At 46.7% G+C, this 24,402-nt stretch overlaps 1 protein-coding gene across 11 annotated transcripts in view; it reads right to left on the bottom strand.

Annotated features, from left to right (window-relative positions):
* Positions 1-5,053, bottom strand: part of MYO18A (myosin XVIIIA) — a 314,632-nt gene extending 309,579 nt beyond the window's left edge. For all 11 annotated transcript variants that reach the window (XM_044283668.1, XM_044283669.1, XM_044283670.1 and 8 more), the window contains exon 1: positions 4,927-5,053. The gene's annotated coding sequence lies outside the window, so the exon portion shown is untranslated. The remainder of the gene's footprint in view (positions 1-4,926) is intronic.
* Positions 5,054-24,402: the final 19,349 nt, after the last annotated feature.

Here is a 24,402-nt window from a genome sequence, read left to right as displayed (position 1 = left end):
TGGAAATTTTCACCCCACACTTTCCAATTATTTGCCAAAAAATAAGCTTAGTAACCTATATTCATCAGGTTGCATATAGCAACCAATCACAGCTCTGCTTCTATATGAGCTCTGATTGGTTGCTGTATGCAATGAAGGACATTCTTAATATAAGGGCTCATGCACACGACCGTATGGCTTTTTCAGTGTATTGCGGTCCGTTTTTTACGGATCCGTTGTTTCGTTTCCTTTCCGTTTTTCCATATACATTATACAGTAATTACATAGAAAAAATGTAATCCCCCTGTGAAGGAGCCCAGCACCGCCTGTATCCACGAATCTCCTCCTTGCTCACGAAGTCGCCATAATCTCACGATGCGCAGTGCCGGCATAGTGTTCCTTCCCTGTGCTGGTATCAGCCTCAGGGAAGGAATTGCGCATGCGCAAGCTCATGCATCGCAAGATTACGGCGATCTGACTTCGTGAGCAAGGAGGAGAATCATGGATACAGGCGGTGGTCCAACTCCAGGAGTTAGAAGAGGACACGGCTCTCTCTGAGCACTTAGGCCTCTTCCTAGGCCAGTGACGTCACCGTACATCAGTCCCATTCAAGTTAATACCAAGCACAGCCGCTATACAATGTAAGGCACTGTGCTTGGTAAGCTGCCAGGAGACCACAGTGCCCACCGGAGCTCCAGTGAGTGCAGCACCTTCCTGAAACAGCTGATCTCTGGGGGTGCTGGGACTTCGGACCCCTGTCGATGTGATATTGATGACCTGTTCTGAGGATATGGCATCAATATTAACTTCCAGGGTGGTATATCATCAGAGTCCAGCTGCTGGGAGTAGAATAAAGTTACGCCAGCACCCGGAAAGCTCCGGCTCCTGTCAGCACCATTTCACTTTCTCAGTAGGCTACACGGTGAACCTATTTAAATCAATGTCCAACCATGCCGAGCAGATATTGGTGGCACACGTATAGTCATCGATGTTGGACCGGTGGGGGTCGGACCATTGGCCTCTTCCTGGAACAAGAACTAAAAGGGATGGGTTTCAATTCACAATTTTTTGGGGGGAGAGCAGCACTGTACCGGGGCAAAGATGGCGGATTTAATCAGTATGTCACCACTGTTACTGCAAAGAAATGATAGGTATAATGGCTTCAAAATCTGATTATTGCTACAAGTCTCCTAACATCTGGAGAAGAAGTGAAATGACACAAACGTGTGGATAATAAGTCAAAACACAAGATGTCTGTCAGTTCAGGTCACCAGGGATCAGGGAAGATCATTACACCAACGTAATGGCTCATTAGTGAATTACCAGCTTACCACAGATCGTCTGCTCTGCTGTGGAAACGCAGCAACCAATCAGCAGTCAGCTTACATTCTCTAACCTTAACTGAAAAAAACAAAACAAGAACTCTGATTGGTTGCTACAGACAACATGGCCCCCAGACTCCTCAGAGTCTTGTTTCACAAGAAATTATGGAAGGGATTAGAATCAGAGATTGGGAAATTAATTACACATACAGGAAATAAAAATATATATTCTGGAGCCGCTGTGACAGAAGCTTGCTTGAACCCCATTCAGTCAGTTTGTGAGGTAAAGCCTTCGAACGTGTTACCTCAGGCCGTTTCTATAAGCAACATAAAGCCTCCATAAGTTGCACAACAAAAACGTGTGTGAGACTTGTTGTGCCACTATTTTAAGGTTTAAAAAAAATTGGGGGAAAAAGTGGCAAGCAAGTGACACTCATGTCTCACACCGCGGGCGTGATGGTAAAGTCATATGTAACCTGCAGCCAAAGACCCAGCAGGTCAGTTATGTTGTGGTGCTACCACAAAGACAGTCCGGACATGGAATACCGCGGTGTCACCACAACAGTCCGGACATGGAATACAGCGGTGTCACCACAACAGTCCGGACATGGAATACAGCGGTGTCACCACAACAGTCCGGACATGGAATACAGCGGTGTCACCACAACAGTCCGGACATGGAATACAGCGGTGTCACCACAACAGTCCGGACATGGAATACAGCGGTGTCACCACAACAGTCCGGACATGGAATACAGCGGTGTCACCACAACAGTCCGGACATGGAATACAGCGGTGTCACCACAACAGTCCGGACATGGAATACAGCGGTGTCACCACAACAGTCCAGACATGGAATACAGCGGTGTCACCACAACAGTCCGGACATGGAATACAGCGGTGTCACCACAACAGTCCGGACATGGAATACAGCGGTGTCACCACAACAGTCCGGACATGGAATACAGCGGTGTCACCACAACAGTCCGGACATGGAATACAGCGGTGTCACCACAACAGTCCGGACATGGAATACAGCGGTGTCACCACAACAGTCCGGACATGGAATACAGCGGTGTCACCACAACAGTCCGGACATGGAATACAGCGGTGTCACCACAACAGTCCGGACATGGAATACAGCGGTGTCACCACAACAGTCCGGACATGGAATACAGCGGTGTCACCACAACAGTCCGGACATGGAATACAGCGGTGTCACCACAACAGTCCGGACATGGAATACAGCGGTGTCACCACAACAGTCCGGACATGGAATACAGCGGTGTCACCACAACAGTCCGGACATGGAATACAGCGGTGTCACCACAACAGTCCGGACATGGAATACAGCGGTGTCACCACAACAGTCCGGACATGGAATACAGCGGTGTCACCACAACAGTCCGGACATGGAATACAGCGGTGTCACCACAACAGTCCGGACATGGAATACAGCGGTGTCACCACAACAGTCCGGACATGGAATACAGCGGTGTCACCACAACAGTCCGGACATGGAATACAGCGGTGTCACCACAACAGTCCGGACATGGAATACAGCGGTGTCACCACAACAGTCCGGACATGGAATACAGCGGTGTCACCACAACAGTCCGGACATGGAATACAGCGGTGTCACCACAACAGTCCGGACATGGAATACAGCGGTGTCACCACAACAGTCCGGACATGGAATACAGCGGTGTCACCACAACAGTCCGGACATGGAATACAGCGGTGTCACCACAACAGTCCGGACATGGAATACAGCGGTGTCACCACAACAGTCCGGACATGGAATACAGCGGTGTCACCACAACAGTCCGGACATGGAATACAGCGGTGTCACCACAACAGTCCGGACATGGAATACAGCGGTGTCACCACAACAGTCCGGACATGGAATACAGCGGTGTCACCACAACAGTCCGGACATGGAATACAGCGGTGTCACCACAACAGTCCGGACATGGAATACAGCGGTGTCACCACAACAGTCCGGACATGGAATACAGCGGTGTCACCACAACAGTCCGGACATGGAATACAGCGGTGTCACCACAACAGTCCGGACATGGAATACAGCGGTGTCACCACAACAGTCCGGACATGGAATACAGCGGTGTCACCACAACAGTCCGGACATGGAATACAGCGGTGTCACCACAACAGTCCGGACATGGAATACCGCGGTGTCACCACAACAGTCCGGACATGGAATACAGCGGTGTCACCACAACAGTCCGGACATGGAATACAGCTGTGTCACCACAACAGTCCGGACATGGAATACTGCGGTGTCACCACAACAGTCCGGACATGGAATACAGCGGTGCAAACACACGTGGTATTACTGTACCTCACATACAGGACTGTACCGGATTATTACTGTACCTCACACACAGGACTGTACCGGATTACTGTACCTCACATAAAGGGTTATTACTGTACCTCACATACAGGACTATTACTGTACCTCACATACAGGACTATTACTGTACCTCACATACAGGACTGTACCGGATTATTACTGTACCTCACACACAGGGTTATTACTGTACCTCACATACAGGACTGTAACGGATTACTGTACCTCACATAAAGGGTTTTTACTGTACCTCACATACAGGACTATTACTGTACCTCACATACAGGACTGTACCAGATTATTACTGTACCTCACACACAGGGTTATTACTGTACCTCACATACAGGACTGTACCGGATTACTGTACCTCACATAAAGGGTTATTACTGTACCTCACATACAGGACTATTACTGTACCTCACATACAGGACTATACCGGATTATTACTGTACTTCACACACAGGACTGTACTGGATTATTACTGTACCAGGTTATTACTGTACCTCACATATCAGGTAGGTTCACACCACTGGCAGAAACTCCAACCTGACGGTATCCAGCATCGCAGAACACTACCGGGCGCCGCCAGATGCCCACTGACCATAATGACGTCCGGCGGCTTTCCGGCATAAATTGACTCTTTCAGCAGGACAAATTCCTCTCCATGCACTTAGTACCTCACATACACTTATTATTTTCATTACTGTATCATACATATACTTATTGATATATCTCCTATATAGCGTTATTATTGTATCTCACATATACTTATTACTATTTGAGATATATATTGTTATTATCTTACATATATTATTGTATCTCACATATACTTCTTATATCTCATACTTAAAATTATTACTATATCTCCCCTATACTTATTATTATCTCACATCTACATACTTTTATTCCAGTATCTTACATATACTATGACATGCCACATACACATTACTACATCTCCCCCTGTACTTATTATGAGGGACTACTGGCAGCAGTCAGGGCGGAGGACCACCTCGCTGCATGTATAAAGTGAGTGCATCTCCCATAAAACGCACTGTGTGACAGCTCAGGTAACGCACTGATCATGTGTGGGCCGGGCAGTACCGCACGAGCACAGTGTATGCATACAGTGCAGTACGGATCAGTGACTGGATCCCTGCAGCATCACTGACAAGATCCCTGCAGATCCTGGCGGCGCCGCACTCCACACAGCCCGTCCACTAGATTAGAGCCCCCGTGTGCCGCCCGTGTACATACCGCCGGGGAGCGCCTGCAGCACCGCACGAGCCGCACACAATATCTGCATCCACTGCTCAGCCCGATCCTCCCTCTATGGATTTTTTTTCCTAGAGCTAGTTACAAATAATGGAGGCCCATAGCCCCGCCTCCCCGTGAATGTCATCGCGTCACATGACCAGTCCGGGTTACGTTAACTCTTACTGTCCCAGCAGGAAGAACCTGGAATGAGGGAATGTGATGTACCCGTGCCCCAGCCTGTACTGTAGGTAGCGGTGCCCGTCTGCTCAGACTATGAGGACTGTGCTCATTATATGGTGCTAGTTATCCAGGGACCGCCGCTCATATCAGGCCTAGCAATGGGAAAGAAGTATAAGCACATTGTGGAAGGTGTGCCAAATGGCTCCATAACGGGAGGAGACTGTGCCCTGACTGGGAGGACAACAATGGTGCCCATAGGAGCAGGCACTTTACTCCAGTCACAGTGCCAGCCAAGTGTCCCCACAAGCCACTAAAGTGTCCCCACAAGAGCCACCAAAGTGTCCCCACAAGAGCCACCAAAGTGTCCCCACAAGAACCACCAAAGTGTCCCCACAAGAACCACCAAAGTGTCCCCACAAGAACCACCAAAGTGTCCCCACAAGAGCCACCAAAGTGTCCCCAGAAGAACCCACCAAGAGTCCCCACAAGAGCATACAATATAATACCTCACAACTTTTGAAAATTGCCAAGGGACAATATGTGTCCCTAGAAGAGCCTACAAGAGACCACCATAGTGTCCCCACAAGAACTACCACAGTGTCCCCAGAAGAGCACACCATAGTGTCAATACACGAGCCACCAAAGTGTCCCCAGAAGAACCCACCAAGAGTCCCCACAAGAGCATACAATATCATACCTCCCAACTTTTGAAAATTGCAAAGAGGGACAATATGTGCGGCGCACATCACACAGTTTTTTCAATACTAGGGCGCGGCTGTAACTCCGCCCAAAGCATCATTACTGACTTCGTCACAATAGCCGTAGCTGGGGGTCAGCTATTTTTTTTTTTACAACATGTGGAGCCAGGGACGTAGCAAATACTTACTAGAAGTGCACAAATAGTCCCACAACATGGACAGTGACATACTAGATGTATTATTCGAATTTGCGATCTCTATTCATTATTTTTTTTCAATGCGAAATATCGGCAATAGAATTTTCCCTATGCGCATGCGTAAAATATGCGCGGCCTACTACAGAAACTGGGTTTCCACCAGACCAAAGTTGGATGCGATCAGAAAAGATGGTTTTCAACAATTTTTCGCGACGTTGAGGAAGGATTTCTGATCACTGTAAATAATTTGACATTAAAGCAGTGTATTTGATCACATTTCACATGCATGTTATAACCATCGCTGTATATGCAGATCAAGTGTTTAAAAAAAGCGCCATTGCGAAAATCTCTAATAATCCCTGACAGCAAAGAAGTTTGTAGGATTCTGTGGCTGGAGGAACATTAGGCGGTCACAGGATAAACATGTAACTGTCGGCCAGTACAGGCCCCAAAAATTAGCCAATAGGAATTCACCTGACAGCACACACCTTTGTAGGATTCTGTGGCTGGAGGAACATTAGGCGGTCACAGGATAAATATGTAACTGTAGGCCAGTACAGGCCCCAAAAATTAAGCATATAACGGACATAAAAGGCCTTTTATGCCGCTGTATTTACCTAAGACATGGACCATGATTTGCTCTGGGTGGTGGCGGATATTTGTGGGCTGTCATGAGGAATTTCAATCAAACATGGTCGACTCATTCATTTTTAGAAATGTGAGGTAGTCCACACTGTCGGGAGCCAGGCGAGTGCGCTTATCGGTTACGATCCCCCTTGCTGCACTGAACGTCCTTTCGGACAGGACATTGGACGAGGGGCAAGCCAAGAGTTCCATGGCAAATTGTGCCAGCTCTGGCCACAGGTAGTCCAGGGGTTCATCGTTTCTCAAAGCGTCCACATCGGCCGTTAACCCGATGTAGTCGGACACCTGTCGGTCTATGCGTTCCCTGAGGCTGGATCCGGAGGACAGCTGTCGATGGGTTGGCTGCAAGAATGATCTCATAGCCGAAGTGACCAACACATCTTCAAACCGCCCTCTTCTTCCATGCACTGTTGGATTGGTACCCACAACTGTTTCTCTGTGAATGGAAATTCCTCTGCCAGCGCCCGCAAAAGCAGAATGCAGCATTTTTCGAAGCAAGGCCTGGAAGCAGGGCTGCCATCAGAAATTTTGGGGCCCCTTACACAGCTCAAGGCCTGGGCCCCCCCTCCTACCCTTCAGAATTCGTCCTGACTCCACCTCCCCTCCACCCCCAAGGACCTACCCCCAATTTCATTATTTTTTTACAACTACAAAGACAGTAAAAAGTGGTAATCAGCGATTTCAGTAAGGAATTAATTTTTGACCAAATAATATGAAGCCTGCTACCACGACAAGGTAGACTCTTTTAAGCAGGACCCCACACTAACACTAACTACACTACCTGTTCTAATCTGCCCTAGCAATCTTCCCCCAGCACATTTAAGAAAAAACACCTTAAAAGCACAAGGTTTACTGTTACAGTGTTATGGGGGGATCGGTGGATGACTTACTGTTATGGGGGGAATCTGTGGATGACCTACTGTTATGGGGGGAATCTGTGGAGGACTTACTGTTATGGGGGGAATCTGTGGATGACTTACTGTTATGGGGAATCTGTAGATGACACACTGTTATGGGGGGAATCTGTGGATGACACACTGTTATGGGGGAATCTGTGGATGACACACTGTTATGGGGATCTGTGGATGACACACTGTTATGGGGGGAATCTGTGGATGACACACTGTTATGGGGGGAATCTGTGGATGACACACTGTTATGGGGATCTGTGGATGACACACTGTAATTGGGGGAATCTGTGGATGACACACTGTTATGGGGGAATCTGTGGATGACACACTGTTATGGGAGATCTGTGGATGACACACTGTTATGGGGGATCTGTGGATGACGAACACTGTTATGGGGGATCTGTGGATGATACACTGTTATGGGGGGAATCTGTGGATGACACACTGTTATGGGGGATCTGTGGATGATACACTGTTATGGGGGGGATCTGTGGATGACACACTGTTATGGGGGATCTGTGGATGACACTTTTATGGGGGATCTGTGGATGACACTCAACCACTCTCAAACCCAACTGGTCAAACTTGTTACATTTATCCCAAACACAATATGCACAATAACACACCCACCCCCTCCAACACTTAATTAACCCCTTCAGGGCCTAAACATTTTTTTCAAAGCAGAACACAAAGCTAAATAGAGCTGGGTGGGCTGGCAAGGGAGGGGTTAATAACAATAAATGATGGAGGATCCTGGCCCTGTGGGATAATCCAGAAAACAGCTTTGCATTTTACCCCCGAGCAAAGACCACACAACATAGAGCTGCCTAGCCAAGTAGACAACATAAGGATCAATATGAAAATAAATAATTTGGAGCCTTTGAAATAGCTCAGCTCAGTATGCGGCACAGGCTACTGTCACACTGCCGTTTCTGGATCTGCCTGTGGGATCTGTTTCAGGGATCTCACAAGCGGCCCCAAACAGATCAGTTTTGCCCCAATGCATTCAGAATGGATAAGGATCCATTCAGAATGCATCCGTTTGGCTCCGTTCCGCCTCCATTCCGCTCTGGAGGCGGACACCAAAACGCTGCTTGCAGTCGGATCTTTAGATTCTTTTAACCTGTGACTCATTCGATTCTTTCTTAGACTCCCTGTACTTGTGTCAGTGACTCAGACTCAGAGCTGCTAGTGCTTACCTTGCCTCAGCTCTGATTGGTTGGTGGGCGGGGAGGGGAGGGGCTGGCAGAAGCAGCTTCCGCTCTAGGATCAGATTACACTCCTCCCGAGCCCCTCCCCTCCCTGCTGCCAGCGGCTCTGCTATTGTGTACTAGGTCAGACTGAGCTGTTTCACTCGGATCAGCTCAGTCAGGTGAATCGACTCCTCCGGTTCAGTGAACTGAATCGATTCAAATGAATGATTCGTTTATGAACCGGACATCACTAGCAAGGAATAATCAATTGCCCCCCTCTAGCGATGCAATAAAGTTCAACTCAAGTCACTGACAAATGGGAGGGGGGAAAAAAATATAAAAAAAATATATATATATTTTTTTTTTTTTTGGAACTGGCTGGGCCCCCCCAGGGTCTGGGCCCCTTACTGGGGTATTGGCTGTACCCCCCTGATGGCGGCCCTGCCTGGAAGACCTCTGACAGCCCTCTGTGATGGTGGTAACTTTTATGCCATTTTGTGTTTGTACCGGGGGTCTAAGTACGTTGCCACCCAGTACTGGTCTTTGTCCTTTCTGCTTTTTATACGGGGGTCCCTCTTCAAACACTGGAGCATGAAGGCCCCCACTGGCACTAAACTAGAAGCGGTGGAGCACCCTGGCTCCTGCTCATCATCCAGGATAATGTCGTCTCGTTCTCCTCCCCCCATCCACGGACAACACCAGGAATCCCAGAAACATTTAAAGCATGCTCTTCTTGCTCCTCCTCTGCCCCGGCACCATCCTCCTCTGACTCCTCTTCAGACTCCTGTTGTTGACTTATCTCAGATGGAGTAGCCCCCCCTGGGAATTCATTCAGCATTGCGACTTCCTCATCTTCCTTCTCCTGCTCCTCGACGGCTTGATCAATGACACAACGCAATGCACACTCCAGAAAGAAGGCGTAAGGTACGATGTCACTGATGGCGCCCTGGCTGCTACTGACCAGTTTGGTGATCTCATCAAATGGCCACAGAAGTCTGCATGCATCACGCATGTGCAGCCACTGGCGCGGTAAAAAAAAAAAAATGCTCCCCAGAACCTGTCCTGCCGCAGAGTTCGTACAGGTAGTCATTAACTGCACATTTCTGCTGGAGCAGCCTATCAAGCATATACAAGGTGGAGTTCCCGCGTGTCGGGCAGTCACAAATCAGAAGTCTGACGGACAGGTGGTGTCGCCGCTGAATGTCAGCAAGGCGAGCCATGGTCGTGTAAGATCTTCTAAAATGGCCAGAGATTTTCCTGGCCTGCCGCAAGACGTCCTGCACCCCGGGGTATTTGGCAACGAATCGCTGCATGACTAAGTTCAGGACTTGTGCCATGCATGGCACGTGTGTCATTTTGCCCTGTTTCAGCACGCTCAGCAGATTGACACCGTTGTCGCACACCATTTTACCAACTATCAAATTTAGCAGGGTTAGCCACTGATCGGCCTGTGACCGCGAAACGGTGCAGGACCAGTATGGCTCTTGGCTTCCAGGCACAACAGACGCAGCACAGCATGGCAACGTCTCACCTGGCACGTCGAATAGGTATCCCGGCAGGCCAGTCCGGCCCTGGGTGTATTGGAGTGCCGGTTATTTGTATTTTTTGGCAGCCCTTTCACTTAGTGCATAGGCTTTATGAGTGTAGGAGTCCCACTACCTGAACAATTGTACCACAATGTGAATGAGGCCCTCCTTTATGTGATATACAGGTTGTATCGGAGTGCCTCTTCCTTGTAATTTTTGGCAGCACTTGCACTTTATATACAAGTAAATATACAGGAAAGAATGTTTCCTAACAATTTTTCCTCTAAGATCGATTTTATCTTTGGTTTTGTGCGTATTATTGTAAGTCTGTATAATTGGCGTACTACTTGAACAACATCGTTTCTAGCAGCGACCTGGGAGTCCAAGATGCATCCAGACATCCTCCCCATGCTGTTCCTGAACCATTTCAGTGGTGTTTCCATAAATTTCTGACCTTTTCATGTGAACCAGACACCGTCCCCTCTTCAGAGCAGGGGGTGCCTGGTTTAATTCTTGGGTTCTCCCATTGACTTCCATTGTGCTACCGAGCATCCCGAGATATTCTACTCGAGCACCCGAGCACTTTGGTTCTACACTTCTGAGAGCATCAGATTCTTATTTAGTCAGCCGGCAGGGAGGGCTGTGGTGGGCTCACCGGGAAATATCCCTGCAAGGTCTATGGCCAGTCCGCCCATGCTAAAAGAGCCCACCATAGTGTCCCCACATTACCTTGACAAAGTGTCCTGACAAAAGAGTCCCCACAAGAGCCCACCGATGTTTCCTCACAAGAGCCAGCCATAAGTCCCCACTAGAGCTTGTCCCTAAAAGAGTCAAACAAGGCCCCACAAGAGCCTACCAAAGTGTTACAACAGCCTGCCAAAGTGTCTTCACAAGAGCCCACCAAAGTCTCCCCATAACAACAAGTCAAGAGTCCCCACAAGAGCCAGTGAAAATGTCCTTACAAGAGCCCACCAAGAGTCCCCACAAGAGGCAGCCATGAGTCCCCACAAGATCTTGCTTGTGTCCCCACAAGAACCCTAATAACTGTCCTCACAAGAACCTATCAAAGTGTCCCTATAAGAGCCAGCCACTTTTTCAAGTGACCTTCTTGGAAAAAGTTGGATATTCGATTTCGCCCAGAAGGAAGGCAGTCACCATACCTTTAGGGCTCATGCCCAAGAAAGTATTTTCTTTCCGTGTCTTTTCAATTTTTTTTTGCGAACCGTATGTGGAACCATTCATTTCAATGGGTCTGCAAAAAAAACAAAAGTTACTCCGTGTGCATTCCGCTTCCGTGTGTGCGCATTTCCGTTCTGCAAAAAAATAGAACATGTCCTATTATGGTCTGCATTATGGACAAGGATAGGACTGTTCTATTAGGAGCCAGCTGTTCTGTTCCGCAAAATACAGAATGCATACGGACGTCATCCGTATTATTTGCGGACCGCAAAATACATACGGCCGTGTGCATGAGCCCTTAGGGTACGGCCACACCTTAATGTTTCTGCATGCCGTTTTGGAAGCCAAAATCAGGAGTGAATTCAAATAAGAGATGAAGTTGTATCTGTCCTTTATACTTTATCTTCTTTTATGATCTGGATTTTGGCTTCCAAAACTGCATGCAGAAACCTGACCATGTGGCCATACCCTAATACACTTGGTCCACTCTTATAAAGCTTTCTGCTGTGGGTATAAGTTTGAATACCTGGAAAAGGTACTCAAATACAGTATACACTGAGACCGGCCTATTCCCATGAAGTAATAATACACACCTTGCTAAAAAAACACGGAAAAAAACCCAGCAAAAGCACAGGTGCCCTTAAAAAAAGACTCTTGCGGTTATTCTGGTGTTTTTAAGGGGAAAAAAAATTACCAGTGCAAATTTTTAAGTGTGGGCTTCTTTCACACAAGCTTGACGGATTAGGTCCGGATGCGTTCAGTGAAACTCGCACCATTTTGCCAGCAAGTTCAGTCAGTTTTGTCTGCAATTATGTTCAGTTGTTCAGTTTTTTCAGCGCAGGCACAATGCGTTTTGATGCGTTTTTCACACGTGTGATAAAAAACTGAAGGTTTACAAACATCTCCTAGCAACCATCAGTAAAAAATGCATTGCATCCGCACTTGCTTCCGGATGCAATGCGTTTTTAACTGAAGCCCCATTCCCTTCTATGGCCTCTTTCACACGGGTGTTGCGGGAAAAGGTGCGGGTGCGTTGCGGGAACATGCACAAGTTTTCCGCGCAAGTGCAAAACATTGTAATGCGTTTTGCATCCGTTTTTTTTGCGGATCCGTTTTTTTTGCGGATCAATTGTAATAATGCCTATCCTTGTCCGCAAACTAGAAAAAAATAGGACATGCACAATTTTTTTTCCGGAGCAACGGAACGGACATACTGATGCGGACAGCACACGGTGTGCTGTCCTCGTTTTTTTAAATGAATGGGTCCGCATCCTATCCGCAAAAAAAACGGATCGGACACGGAAACAAAATACGGTCGTGTGCATGAGGCCTTATGCCGTATTTTGCTGAAAGTGGACCCATTAACAGTACGGCCACGGAGCCCTTATGTTCATCTGAATGAGCCCTAAATTGTACGTTTTCAGCTCTTCATTGTAAAGAATTCTGAGACAAAGACTGCGGAATCTACAATATCTGAATCCTGGTCAAATACCAAGAAACACAAATGTTTTCATTACTAAACTATGGGAAAAGTTTCCTGATGTGTCCTTACCATCGTGCTGGAGTCACAATCAGCATTTAGGTCAAGTTTCAATTGACATTTTTAGTGCCTTTTTTATTTTTTTTCAGATGTTTGCTGGTCGTGTGTATGAGACATGAAATTCTCAACATGCAATGCATTTTTGTACATGCCCTTTTTGAACGCAGTGATATTGATAGTGATATGCAGTGATATTTTTAAAGATGGTCTGAGACTGGTTCCACATGCCACTTTTTCATCGCTTTTTTCATTGCATCTTTATCTGCATATTTTCAGGTGTTTCCATAAATGCTATTTAATAAACGTTGTAATAAATGCAATACAAGCAATCCATTTTTGCTTATGTGATTTAGGTGGCGTTTTTTGGGCAGCGACTGTCACGAGGGTGTCAAGAGCCACGTCTGACTCCGTTATACCCAGGGTCAGGAAGTCGCAGCAGGTGGCTGCGCGCTCTATGTCTAAAGATCACGCTGTTTCTTAACCACTTCAACCCCGCTAGCTGAAACCCCCTTAATGACCAGGCCACTTTTTACACTTCTGCACTGCACTACTTTCACCGTTTATTGCTCGGTCATGCAACTTACCACCCAAATGAATTTTACCTCCTTTTCTTCTCACTAATAGAGCTTTCATTTGGTGGTATTTCATTGCTGCTGACATTTTTACTTTTTTGTTATTAATCAAAATTTAACGACTTTTTTTGCAAAAAAAATGAAATTTTTTACTTTCAGTTGTAAAATTTTGCAAAAAAAACGACATGCATATATACATTTTTCGCTAAATTTATTGTTCTACGTGTCTTTGATAAAAAAAAATGTTTGGGCAAAAAAAAAAAATGGTTTGGGTAAAAGTTATAGCGTTTACAAACTATGGTACAAAAATGTGAATTTCCGCTTTTTGAAGCAGCTCTGACTTTCTGAGCACCTGTCATGTTTCCTGAGGTTCTACAATGCCCAGACAGTAGAAAAACCCCACAAATTACCCCCAAGGTCACCCCAAGGTATTTCGTGATGGGCATAGTGAGTTCATAGAACTTTTTATTTTTTGTCACAAGTTAGCGGAAAATGATGATTTTTTTTTTTCTTACAAAGTCTCATATTCCACTAACATGTGACAAAAAAAAAAAAAACTTCCATGAACTCACTATGCCCATTACAAAATACCTTGGGTTGTCTTCTTTCCAAAATGGGGTCACTTGTGGCGTAGTTATACTGCCCTGGCAATTTAGGGGCCCATATGTGTGAGAAGTAGTTTGCAATCAAAATCTGTAAAAAATGACCGGTGAAATCCGAAAGGTGCACTTTGGAATGTGGGTCCCTTTGCCCACCTAGGCTGCAAAAAAGTGTCACACATCTGGTATCGCCGTACTCAGGAGAAGTTGGGGAATGTGTTTTGGGGTGTCATTTTACATATACCCATGCTGGGTGAGAGAAGTATCTTGGCAAAAGGCAACTTTTCCAATTTTTTTATACAAAGTTGGCATTTGACCAAGATATTTATCTCACCCAGCATGGGTATATGTAAAATGACACCCAAAAACACATTCCCTCACTTCTCCTGAGTACGGCGATACCACATGTGTGACACTTTTTTGCAGCCTAGATGCGTAAAGCGGCCCAAATTCCTTTTAGGAGGGCATTTTTAGACATTTGGATCCCAGACTTCTTCTCACGCTTTCGGGCCCCTAAAAAGCCAGGGCAGTATAAATACCCCACATGTGACCCCATTTTGGAAAGAAGACACCCCAAGGTATTCAATGAGGGGCATGGCGAGTTCATAGAATTTTTTTTTTTTGGGCACAAGTTAGCGGAAATTGATTTTTTTTTTGTATTTTCTCACAAAGTCTCCCTTTCCGCTAACTTGGGACAAAAATTTCAATCTTTCATGGACTCAATATGCCCCTCACGGAATACCTTGGGGTGTTTTCTTTCCGAAATGGGGTCACATGTGGGGTATTTATACTGCCCTGGCATTTTAGGGGCCCTAAAGCGTGAGAAGAAGTCTGGAATAAGTAAGTTAGTGGAATATGAGACTTTGTAATAAAAAATAAAAATTCCGCTAACTTGGGCCAAAAAAAATGTCTGAATGGAGCCTTACAGAGGGTGATCAATGACAGGGGGGTGATCAGGGAGTCTATATGGGGTGATCACCCCCCTGTCATTGATCACCCCCTGTAAGGCTCCATTCAGACGTCTGTATGATTTTTACGGATCCACGGATACATGGATCGGATCCGCAAAATGCATACGGACGTCTGAATGGAGCCTTACAGGGGGGTGATCAGGGAGTGTATATGAGGTGATCACCCCCCTGTCATTGATCACCCCCCTGTAAGGCTCCATTCAGACGCCCGTATGCGTTTTGCGGATCCGATCCATGTATCCGTGGATCCGTAAAAATCATACAGACGTCTGAATGGAGCCTTACAGGGGGGTGATCAAGGACAGGGGGTGATCAGGGAATCTATATGGGTGATCACCCGCCTGTCATTGATCACCCCCCTGTAAGGCTCCATTCAGACGTCCGTATGTGTTTTGCGGATCCGATCCATGTATCCGTGGATCCGTAAAAATCATACGGACATCCAGTGGCGTAGCTATAGGGGTCGCAGCGGTCGCAATTGCGACCGGGCCCCTGAGTCAGGGGGGCCCACAGGGCCCCCTCAAGCCAGGAGAACGCAGCCGCAGCTGAAAAACTAAAATAAGATTTACAGGGGGCGGAGCGGAGGCCGAGAGGAGAGGCCCTGCGTGACGCGCACTGTGCAGGGCAGCTGGGCAGGCGAAGTGAGGAGGGGCCGGGGGAGCAGCTTCACGTACCTCACTGTGACCTCCTGCGTCGGATCTCGCGAGATGACGCGATGACGCGGCGCGGGAAGGCACAGTGAGCGAGGCATTGGTGACCGCCTGTACCAGGATGCCACAAGCTGTGAAGGAGAGAGCGGTAAGTATTAATTTTTTTTTTTTTTTATGTACCCACCCTACGTTCTACCCTTATTGCAGAGGCACTGGGGGCACGAGAGGAGGACCACTGACAGTACTCAGTGGACATCAAAGTATTAATAAGAGTGGAGAGACGACCATTATATTAATAATAAAGAGGGGGACATTATATTAACAATGAGGGGGACATTATAGTATTAATAAAGAGGGGGACATTATATTAATAATAAAGAGGGGGCCATTATATTAATAATAAAGAGGGGGACATTATATTAATAATAAAGAGGGGGCCATTACATTAATAATAAAGAGGGGGCCAATACATTATTATTAATATAATAGCCCCCTCTTTGTTATTAATATAATGGCCCCCTCTTTATTATTAATATAATGTCCCCCTCTTTATTATTAATATAATGGCCCCCTCTTCGTTATTAATATAATGGCCCCCTCTTCGTTATTAATATAATGGCCCCCTCTTTATTATTAATATAATGGCCCCCTCTTCGTTATTAATATAATGGCCCCCTCTTCGTTATTAATATAATGGCCCCCTCTTTATTATTAATATAATGGCCCCCTCTTCGTTATTAATATAATGGCCCCCTCTTCGTTATTAATATAATGGCCCCCTCTTTGTTATTAAAGAGGGGCCATTATATTAATAATAAAGAGGGGGCCATTATATAATATAAAGTGGGGGCATTACATTAATAACAAAGAGGGGCCATTACATTAATAATAAAGAGGGGGCCATTATATTAATAATAAAGAGGGGCCCATTATATTAATAATAAAGTGGCGGCCATTACATTAATAATAAAGAGGGGGCCATTACATTAATAACAAGAGGGGGCCATTATATTAATAATAAAGAGGGGGCCATTATATTAATAATAAAGTGGGGGCCATTATAATATACAGGGGGAATAATATTATGGGGAATGGGGGACTATCTGTCTGGCTCTAGCACAATATTGGGGGGCAGCAGGATGAGTTGTTGAGACACCAGGAAGGAGAGGTTTATAGTAAAGTGAGGAACCTAAAATTTTTCTGTGAAACTCTGCAGAGACGAGAAGCGGCTGAAAGAAGGTGTCATGGCGGTCTTATCTCTGGATGAAGACGTTGAGAAAAGTCTACATCACAGGAGACGTCACTGGATGTAACAGGTATGGTGCGGCATTCTCCTGTAATAATATTATCCATGCACATATCTGTTTCTCGGTAGGGTAAGGGGTATATAGAATTTGACCCACACTGCCTCAGCCCGGCCCCAGACTTGAGGTCACACTGTGTGTGTTCTGAATTCTGGGGCCTCACACCCATCTACAACATTATCTGTACTCAGAGAGTTATCACTGTGTTACATAGGACTGCTAGTGATCTACTACAGTATTTGTTAAAGAGGACCTTTTACTCGTATACAAACTAAAAACTAACTCTATCTGTGGGCAGAGCGGCGCCCAGGGGTCCCCCTGCACTTACTAGTATGCCTGGGCGCCGCTTCGTTCGCCCGGTATAGGCTCCGGTGTCTCAGCTCCGTCTGTTGTACTGGACTGATTTTTGTAGGAGGCGTGTCCCTTGCTGCAGCACTGGCCAATCGCAGCGCACAGCCCATAGCCAGTCTATGAGCTGTGTGCTGCGATTGGCCAGCACTGCAGCAAGGGACACGCCTCCTACAAAAATCAGTCCAGTACAACAGACGGAGCTGAGACACCGGACCCTATACCGGGCGAACGGAGCGGCGCCCAGGCATACTAGTAAGTGCAGGGGGACCCCTGGGCGCCGCTCTGCCCACAGATAGAGTTAGTTTTTAGTTTGTATACGAATGAAAGGTCCTCTTTAAAAGGGGCATGCCCGGGGTAGGGGGGGGCACCATTTTTGGCTTGCCCCGGGTGCAGGCAACCCACACTACGCCACTGCTCTGCTATCCTGCGAGTGTGACTGCGACTGTGAGACACACTGACTGACCTGACTGACTTACTGAGGTGAGCGTCCGATCGACCGGGGTCCTGGTCCGGTCGGTCCAGTGAGTGAGTGACTGCGACTCTGTGTCTGTCCTGAGTGAATCCGGGCTCTGACCCGCCTGGTGGGAGCGCCGGTGAGATCGTGATAATAAGCCCAGACCAGACCAGTCAATACACCCTTTAGGAAATCTCAGTATTCTCATCATGCATCATGTGCCCCCCTTAGGCAAGTGACAAACTGCCCCCCCCTCAGTCTTGGGCAAGTGACAAACTGCCCTCCCCCCCTCAATCTTAGGCAAGTGACAAACTCATCTCTGCTACATCTACAATGCGCAACTACAACAAATGTAATGCCAAACTGCAGTTCCTTGTGATGCCTTGGATAGCTTCCACTGGACCCACACACCCTGTTGTTGTAGTTGCTCATTGTAGATGTAGCAGATATGAGTTTGTCACTTGCCTAAGAATGAGGGGGGGGGGGGCAGTTTGTCACTTGCCTAAGGGGGGGCCTCCCACTGTGCACATTAATCCTGGCTGATCGATCGCTGCTGCTCTCACATCTGATGAGAGATTTCCTAGGGACGGGCTGGTGGATGAGGGCAGCCACCCGGCCCTGCCTATGGATCACCCAGTTTGCACTTAGCTATGCCCAGGCCCCATGCCAGGGGGTCCCTGATGTATCAACTGGCCAATAACATGGAGATCCCAGTGCCAGCTGCCTTGCCGGTGGATGATTGGCATATACTTCTGCTGTGGGGTAGGGGGGGCCCAAATTGAACTCTTGCACCAGGGCCCATGAGCCTATAGCTACGCCCCTGCGGACATCTGAATGGAGCCTTACAGGGGGGTGATCAATGACAGGGGGGGTGATCAGGGAATCTATATGGGTGATCACCCGCCTGTCATTGATCACCCCCCTGTAAGGCTCCATTCAGACGTCCGTATGTGTTTTGCGGATCCGATCCATGTATTCGCCTGTGTGCGCGCGTTCACAGGAAGTCTCGGCTCTCGCGAGATGACGCGTATATGCGTCACTCTGCGCAGGGCTGCCGCCATCCGTCTTCAAAATGCTTTCAGTGTTACTATGGCACCCAGGACGCTATTAAAGTCCTGGTTGCCATAGTGGGAGCGGGGGAGCGGTATACTTACAGTCCGCGTGGCTCCCGGGGTGCTCCAGAGTGACGTCAGAGCACCCCATGCGCATGGATGACGTGCCATGCGATCACGTGATCCATGCGCTTGGGGCGCCCTGACGTCACTCTGTAACGCCCTGGGAGCCGCACGGACGGTAAGTATGCTGCTCCCCCGCTCCCCGCTACACTTTACCATGGCTGCCAGGACTTTAGCGTCCCGGCAGCCATGGTAACCATTCAGAAAAAGCTAAACGTCGGATCCGGCAATGCGCCGAAACAACGTTTAGCTTAAGGCCGGATCCGGATCAATGCCTTTCAATGGGCATTAATTCCGGATCTGGCCTTGCGGCAAGTCTTCAGGATTTTTGGCCGGAGCAAAAAGCGCAGCATGCTGCGGTATTTTCTCCGGCCAAAAAACGTTCCGTTCCGGAACTGAAGACATCCTGATGCATCCTGAACGGAGTTCACTCCATTCAGAATGCATTAGGATAAAACTGATCAGTATTCTTCCAGCATAGAGCCCCGACGACGGAACTCTATGCCGGAAGAAAAGAACGCAGATGTGAAAGAGCCCTTACCCTCTGGATCCCTGTTGGGCTTTTGTTGTCCACTGTGGTCGCCGACTTGGGATTATATGTTTTGTCTGTCCTTTCCTTGGTGTTTTCCTTTAGTGTTAGTGGTGCGGACTAGTGCTCCCACCGCCCTATTCACTACCTAGGGCTCATCTTAGGGAAAGCCAGGGTTTTAGGCACGTGATTGGCGTATGGGTGAGGAACCCATCTAGGGACGTCAGGGCAGTCAGGTGCCAGCCGCAAGGTGAGTCAGGGGTCACCACCTTTTCCTCTCCCTTGGACAGGGCCTTCCCTTCGCCCTCCCTTTGTGTCACGTATGTAATCGGCACGCCGGTCATGACAGTGACGTGTTTTTTCAAAACATCCTGAGGATGGTTATGTAGTTGTATACTGCATTGGGGCATGGGATACAATATAAGGCCTATGAGGCAATCAATGCAGGCCTTGTGGGGGAGACAAAGGCCCCTTGCAGACGAGCGTTTGTCACGCTGCGAGTCCGCAGCGTAGCTCCCGGCCTAACCTCCCAGCACTGATGGGGTCACATTATTGATTTATGATGCTATGTAACCTCGTCAGTGCCGGGAGGTCAGGCCGGGAGCTGCTCTGAGGAGCGTGACACCCGCTCATCTGCAAGGGACCACTGTGGGAGACATTATTGGGACCACTGTGCGGGACATTACTAGGGCACTATGGGATACATTACTGTGGGCACTCTATAGCAGTGTTTTCCAACCAGTGTGCCTCCAGCTGTTGCAAAACTACAACTCCCAGCATGCCTGGACAGCCTTTGGCTGTGCGGGCATGCTGGGAGTTGTAGTTTTGCAACAGCTGGAGGCACACTGGTTGGGAGACACTGCTCTATAGGACATTAGTGGAGTACTGTGGTAACTTCGTTTTGGAGGCACAATAGGGGGCATTTTTACTGGAGGCACAACAGGCGGCATTATTATTACTGGGGGCACTATAGGAGGCATTGTTATTATTGGTAGCACTGAAGGGTATATTATTTTTACTGGGGCATTGTGAGGGCATTATTATTACTGGGAGAACTATGGGGGCATTATTGTTATAGGCACTATAGGAAACATTATTAATACTGGGGGAGTATTATTATTACTGCATTATTGGGGGTGGCAGCAGGATGGATAGGATGATGGAAAAGTGAGGACTCTAAGATATCTGTGTGGCAAACTATGTAATGACCAGACGTGGCTAAAAGAAGTCATCATGACGGTCTGGTCCTAATAGAGAACATGAGAAAAGAGAATGTCCACATCAGAGGATATGTCACTGGATGTAATAGGTATGTAGTTCTGTATTTGTCTGTGTGTTTAGTAGTGCTGAAGGCCCAGGCAGGATGCTGAATGTAGGGTTGGCTCTGTGCTGTGGCTTATGTCTCAACTCCTACTCCCCCCTCCATATTTTAATTAGAGACAATTGAGGAGGAGGCCAGAACTTGGCAACTGGCACTGGTCACCCCAGAGGGGCAGCTTCTGAGGAGATATTGCGTAGTGCTGGAACAGTATATTGTGCTGCACTGTGGTATTTGGTTCTGATGAGGCAGTATATTGTGCTGCACTGTGATATTTGGTTCTGCTGGGGCAGTATATTGTGCAGCACCATGGTATTTGGTTCTGCTGGGGCAGTATATTGTGCAGCACCGTGGTATTTGGTTCTGCTGGGGCAGTATAGTGTGCTGCACTGTGGTATTTGGTTCTGCTGGGGCAGTATATTGTGCAGCACCGTGGTATTTGGTTCTGCTGGGGCAGTATATTGTGCTGCACTGTGGTATTTGGTTCTGCTGGGGCAGTGTATTGTGCTGCACTGTGGTATTTGGTTCTGCTGGGGCAGTGTATTGTGCTGCACTGTGGTATTTGGTTCTGCTGGGCAGTGTATTGTGCTGCACTGTGGTATTTGGTTCTGCTGGGGCAGTGTATTGTGCTGCACTGTGGTATTTGGTTCTGCTGGGGCAGTGTATTGTGCTGCACTGTGGTATTTGGTTCTGCTGGGGCAGTGTATTGTGCTGCACTGTGGTATTTGGTTCTGCTGGGGCAGTATATTGTTCTGCACTGTGGTATTTGGTTCTGCTGAGGCAGTATATTGTGCTGCACTGTGGTATTTGGTTCTGCTGTGGCAGTATATTGTGCTGCACTGTGGTATTTGGTTCTGCTGAGGCAGTATATTGTGCTGCACTGTGGTATTTGGTTCTGCTGTGGCTGTATATTGTGCTGCACTGTGGTATTTGGTTCTGCTGAGGCAGTATATTGTGCCGCACTGTGGTATTGCTGACCAGTTCTACTTCTGTTGGCACTGCCTTCTGTCAATTTGGATCCACCCCATTAACTTATTAAAACATATTCACTGTTCATTGCTAGTGGCCATGTGATATCCCACAAAACTGCATGTGTGAATCCACCCTCAAGGTACTTTTTAGTGTAAATCATCCTTATCTGGTGAACTTGAAAACCAGGGTTGTCTCACTTCAGTAAGTGGCATTTATCATGTAGAGATAGTTAATACAAGGCACTTACTAATGTATTGTCATTGTCCATTTTGCTTCCTTTTCTGGCTGGATTCATTTTTCTATCACATTATACACTGCTTGTTTCCATGGTTACAGACCACCCTGCAATCCAGCAGTGGTGGTCGTGCTTGCACACTGTAGGAAAAAGCATCAGCCTCTCTGGTGGCTGGGACCATGGGGGCACACATAGGCTAGTGCTTTTTCCTATATTGTGCAAGCACGACCACCGCTGCTGGATTGCAGGGCGGTCTGTAACCATGGAAACAAGCAGTGTATAACGTGATAGAAAAATGAATCCAGCCAGCAAAGGAAGCAAAATGGACAATCACAATACATTAGTAAGTGCCTTGTATTAACTATCTCTACATGATAAATGCCACTTACTGAAGTGAGACAACCCCTTTAATCTGTCCCTTTAAACGACAATGGGATTAAACTAGTACAGATTTCTTTTAGGGTCCTTTGGTCCATAGCAATCTGTAGAGACCTAGGGGGTTATTTACTAACAGAAATACGTCTATATTAGGCGTGTTTCTGGCACAGATTGCAGCGCAAATGTTCTACCCGTCTCATTCATCATTTTCTACACCTGTTTTAGGCATAGCAAATGGTCTAAATCTAGACCAGCAAGGGAGATGGTGTAGATTTAGAAGCAGTGGTGGATCCGCCGAAGTTATATAGAGGCCGGCACAGGACCTTATTAAGACCAACGTCGGTCTTAATAAATGACGCCCCCTAGAGTCAGCATCCATGATCACAACTTTCAGGATTTCACTTGCTGTTTTCTCCTGCGCAAGCTGCCAGCCAGTCCATCTGCCACAACTTATGGCGCTAACCCAGACTGGCGCTGCTATAACTAATGAAATCTGGTCTCGTATAAATTATTTTTCAGAAACTAGCAATAATTACTCTATTACCGATCTATAGTTTAACCATTTTAGGACATGGAGATTTTCCGTCTTTGCGTTTTTAACTCCTTTCACATGGCTGTATGAGGGCTTGTATTTTGGGGGACAAGTTGTACTTTCTAATGGCACCATTTAATAATGCATACAATGTAGTGGGAAGCTGGAAACAAATCTAAATGAGGTGGAACTGAGAAAAACACAGGTCCGCCATAGTTTTATGGATTTCGATTTTAGGGTGTTCACTATGCTGTAAAACTATAATAATAAAGAAGTTGCAGCACACAGCTTTTCTTGTTGCTATTAAGGTTTAATTTCACATTTTTTCTTTCTTTTCACATTTTTTACATGATTAAGGTTCCGGTGCTATATTTCACAGTAATGAGAAGAAAAACGACCAGACGTTTCGGCCTTTCACGGCCTTCCTCAGTGGTCTAAATCTTGTCTGCTGTGTGTGTTGGGTGAAGCGCCGGATGCGCTTCACCCAACACACACAGCAGACAAGATTTAGACCACTGAGGAAGGCCGTGAAAGGCCGAAACGTCTGGTCGTTTTTCTTCTCATTACTGTGAAATATAGCACCGGAACCTTAATCATGTAAAAAATGTGAAAAGAAAGAAAAATGTGAAATTAAACCTTAATAGCAACAAGAAAAGCTGTGTGCTGCAACTTCTTTATTATTATATGTGACTGAATAAGTCCTTGCAGGCACCAGTGAACTATACAGGTGTGCGATACTCCAAAACTCAACATATGCTGTAAAACTGACCTGTTTTCTTCATTCTCCAGCTCCAAGAACACAGCGATGCCACATTTATAGTTTTGATACTGACAAATAATATTCCATATTGACCATATTCTGACCCATATACAGTAACAACAATTTTAGTATGTATATAGGTTTTTGATCACTTTTTATTCAATTGTTTGGGGGCAGGTGAAGCCATTTAGTTGCCATTTAGGTCTGTTGTATGCACAGTGGTACTAACTACTTCCTATTATATCCATTTAATAAAAATTGAATATTTATTAGTGTTTGTAACAAATGTAGGTATAGTAAACAAATTTAGAATATGAATCCAATAAAAATGTGTCAAGGCCTGGTTGGTATTACGTCCTATAAAGTAAAACGTAGTAGCTGAAATAATATCAAATATCGAAATGAAATTCCCTAGTCCTATTACAGAGTGAGACTTGTTCATTTTCATGTGAACCAACTCCAGAATGTACAGTATGGTATGCTGCCACTCATGGCATGACATATCTGCTGACAGACTTCAGGGCAGCACTTTCCTATCAGAACACCCTTGTATACCGAGTTATTCCAATAGTAACATTATATGTTGCAAGCATGACTGTATTTCAAA

This window comes from Bufo gargarizans, chromosome 3 (genome assembly GCF_014858855.1).
Source record: "Bufo gargarizans isolate SCDJY-AF-19 chromosome 3, ASM1485885v1, whole genome shotgun sequence".
NCBI classification, from domain to species: domain Eukaryota; kingdom Metazoa; phylum Chordata; class Amphibia; order Anura; family Bufonidae; genus Bufo; species Bufo gargarizans.
The sequence above is the reverse complement of the archived record's forward strand: the minus strand, read 5'-3'. Positions and strand labels throughout refer to the sequence as shown.